The following is a 12090-nucleotide window of genomic DNA, read 5'->3' as shown; positions in this document are numbered from 1 at the left end:
CACCTGTGCGATGCACAGAGTATTATAATTATTGGTAATAATTAGTAAATATGAATGCTTGAATAAATAATTCAAATATAAATAAATTAAGGTTGTGTTCGGATAAAAATATTTGAAATCTATGGATTTTAATGTATTTTCAATATTATTTAGATAACTAAAAATAAATCAAATTCATCTTGATATTTATTTACACTACTACACTTGAGCTAATTAAAACAGATTTCAAATCCATAGAATCTTGGAATCAATTTAAATTCATTGTGGCTAGAGGATATGTAGCCAAGCTTATAAAATCTTTAAATTTGGTTCACAATTGAGCTAATCTCAAATAATTTCAAATATTTAGGCTATTGCAATCGATTTCATCGTGTCTAGAGGGTGCTTATAAACTGTCGAAATAAACTGTTTGACATCTATTAAAATGTTTTTGTAAAAGTTGTTTCATCTTTAATTTTTTAGAAATATCTTATTTTATATATTTGACTTTTTCATGTTATCCTTACATATTTTGTTAAATAACCTCCACCCATTTTTCACATCAATCAAAATTTTCACATTTTAAAATTCAAAATTTTCAAACTCTTATACTTCATAACTCTAGATATAGCTATGTAGATTTTTTCATAAATGCTTATAAGTTTTTGTTAGTCGTATTTTTACAATTCTAAAAGTTTTAGATCAAATAGTTTATCTCCATTTGGTTCGAGTATTAATAATCTACGTGTAAAATTATATTGTCTAATCTCACGTTCTTCTTATCATATTATTTATCCATCTATTAATTATAATTTTACATCAATCAAACCATTAATTATTTATTTTAATCAATAAAATCATTATATTTAAATTAATATATTACCCCTGCTAAATACTATTATTCATATTTTATTTATTGTTATAAGAACCTAATGGTAATTTATCATTTTTACATAAAATTTAATCAATTAAATCAAATAAACTATAGTCTATCAATCAAATCAAATATTATATTCACTATCATATTTTATTTATTTTTCATTGCATTACATTATATTACTTATCTATATATTATTTATCTTATCACTCGTACCAAATAAAGCCTTATAATATTATTTTATTTTTTTAAATATTCGATGTTGGGATCGGTTCAGAGGGTAGAGGGGGGGGGGGGTGAATACACTCTGAAACTTTTCTTCTACTTCTTTAAAATGATCAAGTGAAGTTTAGTTCACTTAATCAGTTTTCTCAACTTCTAAAACGTTTTGAACAACTTAAATAGTGCGGAAATAGTTCAGAGGTTATAGTGATGCAAAGTTTATAATGCAATGTATGAGCAGGATGTGAGATAAGTGGCAGTAAATGCTAAAGCACGATTTTATGGAAGTTCGAAGGCTTAATCCTTCTACGTCTCCCCTTCTTCCACTTAGGAAGGAATTCACTAGAAGACTTTGGTTATTACAACGTCTTGTAATACACCCACTTCAGACTTAGGACTTATCCAATGCCTAATCCGAAACTCCTAGATTTACACAGATAAGATTCTCAGTTCTTATCAGACTGGTGGAAGCTTTCAGAGCAGCTTCAAGTCTCTTCAACACTGAGTATAGTTGAGTTGAGCTTCTCAGACTGCAGAGCGGTCGAGAGGCTTGAAAACCCTAGGATGATCCTTGACGATCAGATATGTGAACTGTAGGCGAGGGTTTATTTGAGCAGCAGATGATTGATCTTGTAAGTGTGCTCAAGTATATCAGATGAGGACTTCTGATATTAGTCAAGTGATTGAAATTTTTCTGAGTTGCTTGTCTCTCTTCGTTGTCTCGTATCACTTGTTGTTGTTGTTTGAGCAATCTTCCCTTTATATAGGTCAATCATCAACGTCTTTATTTTGAACGTTCTGATGCTGCATTGAATGCACATTTAATGCTCATAAATGCATTGATGATTCTGCATGAGGATCGTACACTGCAGACAACTTCCAGGGTCCAAAACTGGAATAAACGGTCGAATGCTTTATCTGCAGTCATTCTGTGTTTTTGCCATTTTGGTACAACCTGTTGTCTTGATTTGCAGGAGTCAACAAATCTTCTGAAACGCCGGTTCTGCTTTTAATAAAAGATCCTGCAAAGAACATCTTGTCATAGGTACTTGTCTCGAGATATCTAGATAGGCAGTTGGCATTCTACCGGTAGAGATATTTGTCCTCTGCTGGTTTGAATAACCAGTCGATAAGCTTGTGACTTCAACCGGTCGAGAGATAAAGGCGGTTGACAAGCTTCCGGTAGATAGATTTATCCTCTGCTGGTCTTGATAGCCAGTTGATAGGCTTGTGACTTCAGCCGGTCGAGAGCAAAGGCGGTTGACAAGCTTTCGGTAGAAGTTGTAGTAGGTTCCTGAAATACAATGGTTGGCAGCACATTCCTATACAATGAGTTGTTGTTTGTTATCACCAAAATATCGGATTCAACAATTTCCCCCTTTTTGGTGATGACAAAACTTAAGTGCTCCAAGAACAATATGAAAGCATTAAAATGAACTTCATTGAGAGAATGAATTTCATTAAGTACAATAAGCATTTTTATTACACCTACAGAAAAAAAATGCGGCTGCGATAAGTAAAGAAGAGATAAGTTGTTCATCTTTTGAACCAACTGGCTCCTCCTGACCTATCGCCTTCTCTTCTTCTTCTGTCGGCTTCTTCTTTTCTTCTGGACTCTTCTTCACGTCTTCTTGCCTCTGCTGCTCTACGTTGCTCTTCTTCCCCCTTTTTGGCATCACCTTGGTTAAGCCGAAGGATGACCTCAGTGAGTTGAGTGCCAAGGCAGGCTTGCATAGTGTCTATTTTTGCATCGATTTGAGCAAGTAGAGTGGCTTGCATAGTGTCCATCCGATCATTCAACTGCTTATGAAGGCGATTTTCGGATCGGATAACTTGTTCGGAGACGGTAGAGAGCGTGTTGATTTGAGTGCGATGATGATTAGTGATTTCTGTGGACAGACGAGCGAGGTCTCGAGACACGGTCTCGAAATGCCGAATCATCGTCTGGCGTGAATTATCGACCGATAAGGATGAGTTTGTTATGTCTTGAGAGAAGGACCTAACCGTTTGCATGAGCTCATGAAGCCGATTTATCAAGGTATGATCTAGAGCTGCGGCCATGGCTTCAATTAAAGAATCATCAGTCTGAATCATTTGCCCTTCTGAGTCATTTCTTGGTGAAACAGGGCTAGACTCACGATGATGTGGTGCGGGTGAACTTGCTGGAGAGCTACCCGATGGACCTTCCAATAATGGTACAGTTGGAGATGTAATAGTTTCGACTGCAGCCAATATGGTTGGTGGAGTACCAGGATCAGCACTTGGTTCATCCATAATGAGATCTTCCATAAACTTTTCAGTAGATGGAGACAGTTGAAGTGCTGGATCAGCATCAGTCACTTGCTGTTCTGGAGATGCAGGAGATACAATAGTGCTTGATATCTCCGTTGGGGGCACTGTTGCTTCACTACTGCAAGGAGCCTCTGTCACAGAGGTGACAGGTATCTCTTGTGCAGCCACTTCTAAAACATCTTGTGAATGACCGGGAGAAGTGTGAGCGGTCGTCACGGGAGAGGAGCGAGCAATCACAACTGCTTCCGGTGGAGTAACTACTTGGACTGCGGTTGAGGAGGGGTCGACCGATGAAGATGCTGCTACACTCGATCTTAGAGCATATGATTGAAAGAGGTCAGCAGTGATGAGATCGGTCAGAATCCCATCTGAAGAAGGAAGAGCATAGACGTCTTCTTCACCCTGATCTTGAGTGAGAAAGGTTTTCATCATCACTTGTGCTTCCAGCACATAAGCTTGCAAACAGGCTGCTGAAGCTGGTGTTTTGACATTGTTGAGAGCTTGGAAGTGCTGAAGTAGTTGAGTGATTTGACGTAGACTATCCTGTAGTCCAGTCAAAATCACAAAGTCATCGGCAGCGGTAGGACTCTTGGATTTGAAATTCTTGACACGCTCATTAATTAGCAGTGATAGCAGGCTTCCTCGAAGCTTCAAGTCTATGAGATGTCTTCTTCCCAGAGCCTCCACGATGTCTTCAGTATCAGCAAATAGAAGCATCTTCTGCTCAATGACGTTTAGAGATTTCCATTTAGGAAATATTTGAGCGAGTGTCAAGTGAGTGCGGGAGTGATGCCATCTGTCAAAACGTTGTAGATGACGCTTGATAGTACGGAGTACGTGAGAGATGATCATATTGAGTTCTATCGTAGCTGCTGGTTGAGCCTTGGGTGTGTAGATCATCACACCTTTCCCTTTGTCTTTGGGATCAGCTAGAGTGACCTCAGGAGCTGATGAGGCACCTTCTCGGATTATCACACCTTTTGTAGGACGAGGAGCAGTAGAAGCAACAACGGTAGTAGTCTCGACCGTTGGCAGGGTAGGAGCAAGTCCAGAAAGAGACTTTAGCTTCTTGTGCTGCCTCTTCTTCTCGCCTGCAGGCGTGGATGACACAGCTGCTTTGGAGACCGAAGGGGATGACCTGCTGAAAGCTTGAATCAGTGGAACATTCTCACGTGATTCATCCTCAGAGTCAGATTGGATGATCAGTTGACGCTTGGCAGACTTTTTGGTATGGACTGGTTTGGCCACGACCGAAACCGTTGAAAGCGGTTGAGGGATAGCAATAACCTTTGCGGTTGAGGGCAAGGTGTCGACCGCAGTCTCTTTCTTGTTCAGGAATTTGAGAATCGTAGACTTGTTGAGCCATTTGGTGGGATGCAGAGGCTCAGTCTTGGAAAAGTCCACTCCAAGGACGCCCAAGATGTGGCAGATTTGCAAAGCAAATCCCTCGGATTGCCCTTTGCCCCTGATCATTTCACATAGAATATTGAACAGAATGTCTGACCAGTTTATGTTGATCTTGGAGGCAATACAAGCCATGTATTGAAATTTCTCCAGCGTCACCTTGTCGTAAGATCCAGCCTTGGCCAGAAGATTCTTGGCCACGATATTAGTCAGTAGCCTGAATGGAGCTTTGAGAGATGTCTTCTGGGCCGGCAGTTTGATCGGAGCATCAGTAGTTGAGAACTCCTTCAACCAATAAGAGCAGTTACCATCTGGAAGATCCGTGCATTTTGTCAAACCCCTGGAGGGCAGATCAAATGTGCTGGCGAAGAACTTCTGATTGAAGGAGTAGACCTCTGTCTTGATCAAGCATTTGATAGTCCCATGCTCGATTTGAGCGGTTGCGAAGAACTCCTTCAAAACAGGCAAATCGCAGATGGCGCTGCATTCCAGAAATTTCCTCAGTCCAGAGGCTTCAAGCATGGTGAAGACCTCAGTTATTCCTGCGTTGTTTGCCTTAACAACGGAATCAAAGTTGATGGCGAGGCAAGTCTTCTGGATCGACATGATATCTATAGATAAGAACTCGAGCAAAGAGTAAGCAAAAGCTTGAGAGTAATTCGATGGAGCGTTTAATACAATATGAAAGTTTTTAGCAAAGGTGAAAAATTGATATACGAGTGTAAAGAAGTATATATAGGAACCTATGGGCCATAGGGTGATGTCATGAAAAGTATTTTTGAAATTCAAAAAGTTTTGAAGAGCATAATCACGGCGCCCAATTAATGTCATTTGGTTCAAAGCACCAAGCTGCTAGTACGAAGCCTGTCAGAGACTAGTTAAAGGCGGATGATATGCCAATATTAATGGCAACGTAACAGCTAATCTATTAATGTCATATTGACAATCATTCCCCCTAAACACATGCATACTAACTTAAATCTACTAAGCCAAGAATATTTCGAAAATATGAAAACTTAGCGTCCGGTAGAGGCTTGGTGAATATGTCTGCTGCTTGCTGATCGGTAGAGATGTATTCCAGCCTAATTTCCTTCTTTAAGACATGATCTCGGATAAAGTGATGCCTGACATCAATGTGCTTTGTCCGAGAGTGCATCACTGGATTGTGAGTGATGGCTATGACACTTGTATTGTCACAGTAGATTGGAGCTTCACTCGACCGAATCCCATAATCATTAAGCTGCTGTTGAATCCAGAGTATTTGAGCACAACAGCTGCCAGCAGCAAGGTATTCTGCTTCGGCGGTCGAGGTAGCAATTGATGTCTGCTTCTTACTTGACCACGAGATTAGTCTATCTCCAAGGAATTGACATGTGCCACTTGTACTTTTGCGATCAATTCTACAACCTGCATAATCTGCATCTGAATAGCCAATAAGATTAAGATTTGAATCTTTGGGATACCAAAGACCCACATTAGTAGTTCCTTTAATATATTTAAGTATTCGTTTGGTAGCAATGAAATGAGATTGCTTAGGTGCGGCTTGAAATCTAGCACATAAACAAACTGAATACATGATATCCGGTCGACTGGCAGTCAAATAGAGCAGTGAACCAATAAGGCCTCGATACATGGTTACCTCAACCGGAATTCCCCCTTCATCTTTATCAAGCTTAATTGATGTACTCATGGGGGTAGATACAGTTGAGCATTGTTCCATTCCAAACTTCTTTACCAATTCCTTGGCATACTTGGACTGATTGATGAATATTCCAGTTTCAAGTTGCTTTACTTGAAGTCCAAGAAAGAAGTTTAGCTCGCCCATCATGCTCATTTCAAACTTCTCCTTCATCAGTTTAGAGAACTTTGAGCACAACTTGGGGTTAGTTGACCCAAATATAATGTCATCAACATAAATTTGTACTAGTAACACATGATCACCTTTTACAAATTTAAACAGGGTCTTATCGACCGTTCCAATTTGGAAATCATGTTCCAGTAAAAATTTTAGCAAAGTGTCATACCAAGCACGCGGTGCTTGTTTTAATCCATAGAGAGCTTTGTCAAGTTTATAGATATATTGAGGATGAGTAGGATTGACAAAACCTGGTGGTTGTTCAACGTACACCTCTTCTTGAAGTAGACCATTGAGGAATGCAGACTTCACATCCATTTGATAAACTTTAAAATTCTTGAAGGCTGCATAAGCAAGAAAGATGCGGATTGCTTCTAGTCTTGCAACTGGCGCGAAAGATTCCTCAAAGTCTATGCCTTCTTCTTGTCTGAATCCTTGAGCAACAAGTCGAGCTTTGTTACGCACAACAGTGCCATGTTCATCGAGCTTGTTACGAAACACCCATCTAGTTCCAATCACATTTTGATTTTTCGGTCGAGGAACTAGATGCCAAACATTGTTGCGGGTGAATTGATTCAACTCTTCTTGCATAGCTTCAATCCAGCTGGCATCTGATAGAGCTTCATCTCTTTTCTTGGGCTCTACCTGAGATATGAAAGCTGCATGCAAGAATTCATTAATCATTTGACCACGTGTTTTTCGAGGAGCAGAAGGGTCACCTATGACCAACCCAGGTGGATGATCTTTGTTCCACCTAAAATAATTCCCTAAAGGGTTGTCATCAATTGGTTGATGAACGTCCTCGTTTACTGGATCATCATTGGCTGGAGGATTGTTATCAACCGGTGGATCCACTTCTGGCCTTGTTTGATCACACCCGGTAGAGGGAACTGGATCATCCTTCTTTGGAGGATATAGATCACTGTCATTCTCTTCCTGTAGATTTGTGTTTTCCAGTCTGTGACTCAGATCATTTATGCTCCCTTGAGTTTGTTCTGTACATAGAGTAGATTCATCAAAAACAACATGAATGGTTTCCTCGACCGTTAGCGATCTTTGATTGAACACTCGATAAGCTCTGCTAACGGCTGAGTAACCAATAAAAGTTCCTTCGTCTGCTTTGGCATCGAAGGCTGTCAAATGGTTTTTGCCATTGTTGTGGATAAAGCATTTGCACCCAAAAATTTTGAAATAAGAAATGTCAGGTTTTGTGCCATTCCAGATCTCATATGGAGTTTTGTTAAATCGTTTATTAATCATAGATCTGTTTTGAGTATAGCAAGCTGTGTTAACTGCTTCTGCCCAAAGTCTTTGAGAAACATTTGAATCAGCAATCATAGTTCTGGCTGCTTCTTTTAAAGTACGGTTCCTTCTTTCAGCCACCCCATTTTGCTGTGGGGATCTAGCAGCTGACAACTCATGCTTGATTCCCTGATCATCTAGATAAGTCATAAGAGTGGTGTTTAAAAATTCAGTCCCTCTATCACTCCTGATTCTATCTATCACAGTAGATTGTTCATTTTGCAAGCGTTTAAAAAGCTTAATCAGGTGAGGTGCAGTTTGATCTTTTGAGGAGAGAAAGATGACCCAAGTAAATCGAGAAAAGTCATCTATAACAACAAGAGCATATCTCATTCCCCCTATGCTTCTTACTGGTATAGGACCAAATAGGTCCATGTGAAGTAAGTCTAAACATTTGGAAGAAGACATACACCCTTTATTTTTAAAAGTTGCTCTCACCTGCTTTCCTAGTTGACAAGCAGGACAAACTTTGTCTTTTATAAAATCTCCTTCGGGCAGACCAGAAACCAAATCATGCTTCCTCAAGTTAAAAATGGACTTAAAATTTAGATGATTTAACCGCTTATGCCACAACCAATGTTTATCATGATGAGCAGTAAGACAAGTGGGTGAAGAAATATGTGAGCAAGACCAGTTTACCTTGTAGGTGTTTAGGTCTCGTACACCGGTCATAAGAGTCTCACCTTTGTCATTTTTTATGAGGCAAGTGTGTTTGTGAAACTCGACCGAATGATCATTGTCACATAGTTGACTAATACTTATCAAATTATAGCATAGTTTGTCAACAAGTAACACATCTTTAATAATGATGTTACCATGGATGATCTTACCCTTACCCACGGTTTTACCTTTGGAGTTGTCTCCAAAGCTGATCTTTGGTCCTTTGCACAACACCACTTCTGTTAGAAGTTCTGGATTCCCTGTCATGTGTCGTGAGCAACCGCTATCTAAATACCAGGTAGTGTCCTTGATAGAAGTGGTTTTCTCGCCCGTTTGGACTTTTAGTACCTGCAAAGAGTGAAGAACTTTTGGTACCCATATCTAGTAGGGTCCAGGTCGGATTAGCCCTTTCGAGACCCACACCTGGAACACCCTTACAGGTTTGCCCGTGTGTGTGTCCAAAAATCTGTGCGGTTGATAGGCAGTAAATGTGTGTGCTTGTGAGGTTGCTGTGTGCTGCTTGCCTTTTTTATTTTCATCAGTTAGCATGTACCTCTTTTGAACTGGCCTGCAATTAAAGTACTGGTAAGGCTTCTCCTTTGACCATATTTTCTTAGAGTAGTTAGACTCATTCCATGGCCTTTTGAAATTAGATTGGTTTTCCTTTCTTCTTTCATTAGGTTTTGGTTTGATCCAAGTTCCTCTTTGATTAGAGGTCTGGGGATCCACATATCCCAGCCTTTATGCTTAGAGCTTCGTTCGTTCGATACTTTCTGATTTTTGTCAAAGCTGCACTCATCGTGTTCATATATCGTGCTGGACCTGACAAATCTTATTTTGTTAAGATTGCCTTTGTCCAGGCTTGACTGAATACAGGATTCCATAGACTGTTCATTTGTTCCAAACCCTAGACCGGTTTTATCATGTACCGGTCTTTGGATTTCTTGAATCTTGTCAATGGTTACCGAAGATTTATTCCAAGCCTTAATGGTTTCAAGTAGTTTTTTATTTTCAATCAAGGTAGCTTGGAATACTCTTTTCAAGGTGTCGTTCTCAGTAGCCAGCAGACTTAGCTTGACCTTAAGACCATCAAGCTCTTTTTGCTGCATGCAGCTTGATTTGCTTGACTTATCTTTTAGATTAGCTCTTTCTGCCTTTACTTCCTCGAACTCCTTGGATAATGCTTTGTATTCATTAGCCATTTCGTGTAAGGCAGTAACTAAATCACTGTGAGTAAATTCAGGTGAGCCAAAGTCAAATACCTCCTCAGCTTCTTCTTCGATGTCGGCCATAAGGCATTCCACTTTTTCATCATCGCTGTCATCTGAAGAGCTTCCGGTATTGGAGTTGTCAGAGTCAGACTCAGCCCACTTGCTTTTGCTTTCATCTGCTACTAGAACCCTTTGGTCTTTTCCTTTTCTAAACGTCCTTTTATCCTCCTTACCCCTTCTTCTTTCGGAGAATTGCTTCTGATCATTGTTCTTAGGCTTGGTGCAGTCTGCAATGAAATGGCCTGGCTTTCCACAGTTAAAACAAGTAGGACCATCGTTTGTATGGTCCGATTTATGATAATTTTTAAATTTAGAATTGTTTTTACGCATAAATTTACCAAATTTCTTGACAAAGAGTGTCATGGCTTCATTGCTGATTTGCTCAGCTGATCTCTTTGGAGGTTCCTCGACCGGTGGACGTATCACGGTTGAGGTTAAGGCCTTGGTTGGTTGAGATGTGGATGGTTCATCTTCTGTTCTCATGTTGAGCTCGAACTCGTAGGCTTTGAGATCAGCAAAGAGATCATGCAGTTCAACCTTGCTCAAGTCTTTTGACTCTCTCATGGCCACTGTCTTGATCTCCCATTCTTTGGGCAGAGCTCTCATAACCTTCACAGCAATTTTTCGGTTAGTATAAGTTTTACCTAAAGCAGTAAGATCACAGATGATACTACTGAACCGTTCATCAAATTCAGCCATGGTTTCCCCTGGCTTCATTTTGGCGTTGTCATATTTTTGAATGGCCAGAGTGAGCTTGTTTTCCTTTGTCTGGTCATTCCCTTCACACAGCTGAGTGAGCTTCTCCCAAATCTCCTTTGCTGTGGAACATGACTTGATTTTGCTGAACATATTCTTGTCCAGTGTTTTGTATAGGATGTCCCGGGCCACATTGTCAAGATTGGCCTTCTTTTTGTCCTCAGTGGTCCACTCAGCTCTTGGTTTCTCAATCATTTGTCCTGCACCATCGGTTAGAGCTGGGTTGACCTTCATAATTTTGATAGGACCGTCTGTTATGACATATAGCATGTCATCATCCTGTGCTGCAAGATGTGCCTGCATGCGAATTTTCCAATCATCATACTCTTCTTTAGAAAACATAGGAATTCTGTTGAAAGAAGTCATGATTTGAAAACTTCAGATGTGACGCCCGGGGCTGAGGAGGCGGGAGTGATCGCCGGTGCCAAGAGGTTGCACGGACAATGAGCGGCTCCTGAAAGGCTTCTAGGCGGAGGGAGACATGAATGAACCGATCCCGTGCCGGAATGAGAGGGGATTCTGAGACTGTGTAGGTATGGGACTACATAGTTGAGGAGGGCTTAAAAGATTTCATATGTGCTACTCATATCAAGAAGGTGCATCTTCTTTTCGGAAGCTCATCACATAAGAACTTCAAAGTTAAGTGTGCTTGACTTGGGAAAATTATAGGATGGGTGACCCCCTGGGAAGTTTCTCAGGGTGCGTGTGAGTGAGGACATAAGCACGCTGAAAAGATCCGTCTTGATACAGTGGGGCGTTACAAAATGGTATCAAAGCCGACCTCTCTTAGTACGGTATGGTTCGGGGACGAACCAAGCGGAAGCTGGTGGGCATGTGACGCCCGGGGCTGAGGAGGCGGGAGTGATCGCCGGTGCCAAGAGGTTGCACGGACAATGAGCGGCTCCTGAAAGGCTTCTAGGCGGAGGGAGACATGAATGAACCGATCCCGTGCCGGAATGAGAGGGGATTCTGAGACTGTGTAGGTATGGGACTACATAGTTGAGGAGGGCTTAAAAGATTTCATATGTGCTACTCATATCAAGAAGGTGCATCTTCTTTTCGGAAGCTCATCACATAAGAACTTCAAAGTTAAGTGTGCTTGACTTGGGAAAATTATAGGATGGGTGACCCCCTGGGAAGTTTCTCAGGGTGCGTGTGAGTGAGGACATAAGCACGCTGAAAAGATCCGTCTTGATACAGTGGGGCGTTACAAAATGAAACGACCCTAACTCTATAATAAATAAATATGCGGAAAAATTTTTTTTTTTTTTTTTTTTTTACGACTAAATAAAATATGTACATATATGCCCATACATATATGCACAAGATAAAATATTTAAAATAAATACATGACTAAATAAATAAACAATTAAATACTTAAGAAAAATGCATTCTTTAAAATAAATAAACATCTGAGTCAACCCTAGAATTAAAAATATACTGCATAAATAAAATAATTAAAATATGTGCAT

The sequence above is a fragment of the Henckelia pumila genome, chromosome 4 (assembly GCF_033568475.1).
Source record: "Henckelia pumila isolate YLH828 chromosome 4, ASM3356847v2, whole genome shotgun sequence".
In the NCBI taxonomy this organism is placed as follows: Eukaryota; Viridiplantae; Streptophyta; class Magnoliopsida; order Lamiales; family Gesneriaceae; genus Henckelia; species Henckelia pumila.
The sequence above is the reverse complement of the archived record's forward strand: the minus strand, read 5'-3'. Positions refer to the sequence as shown.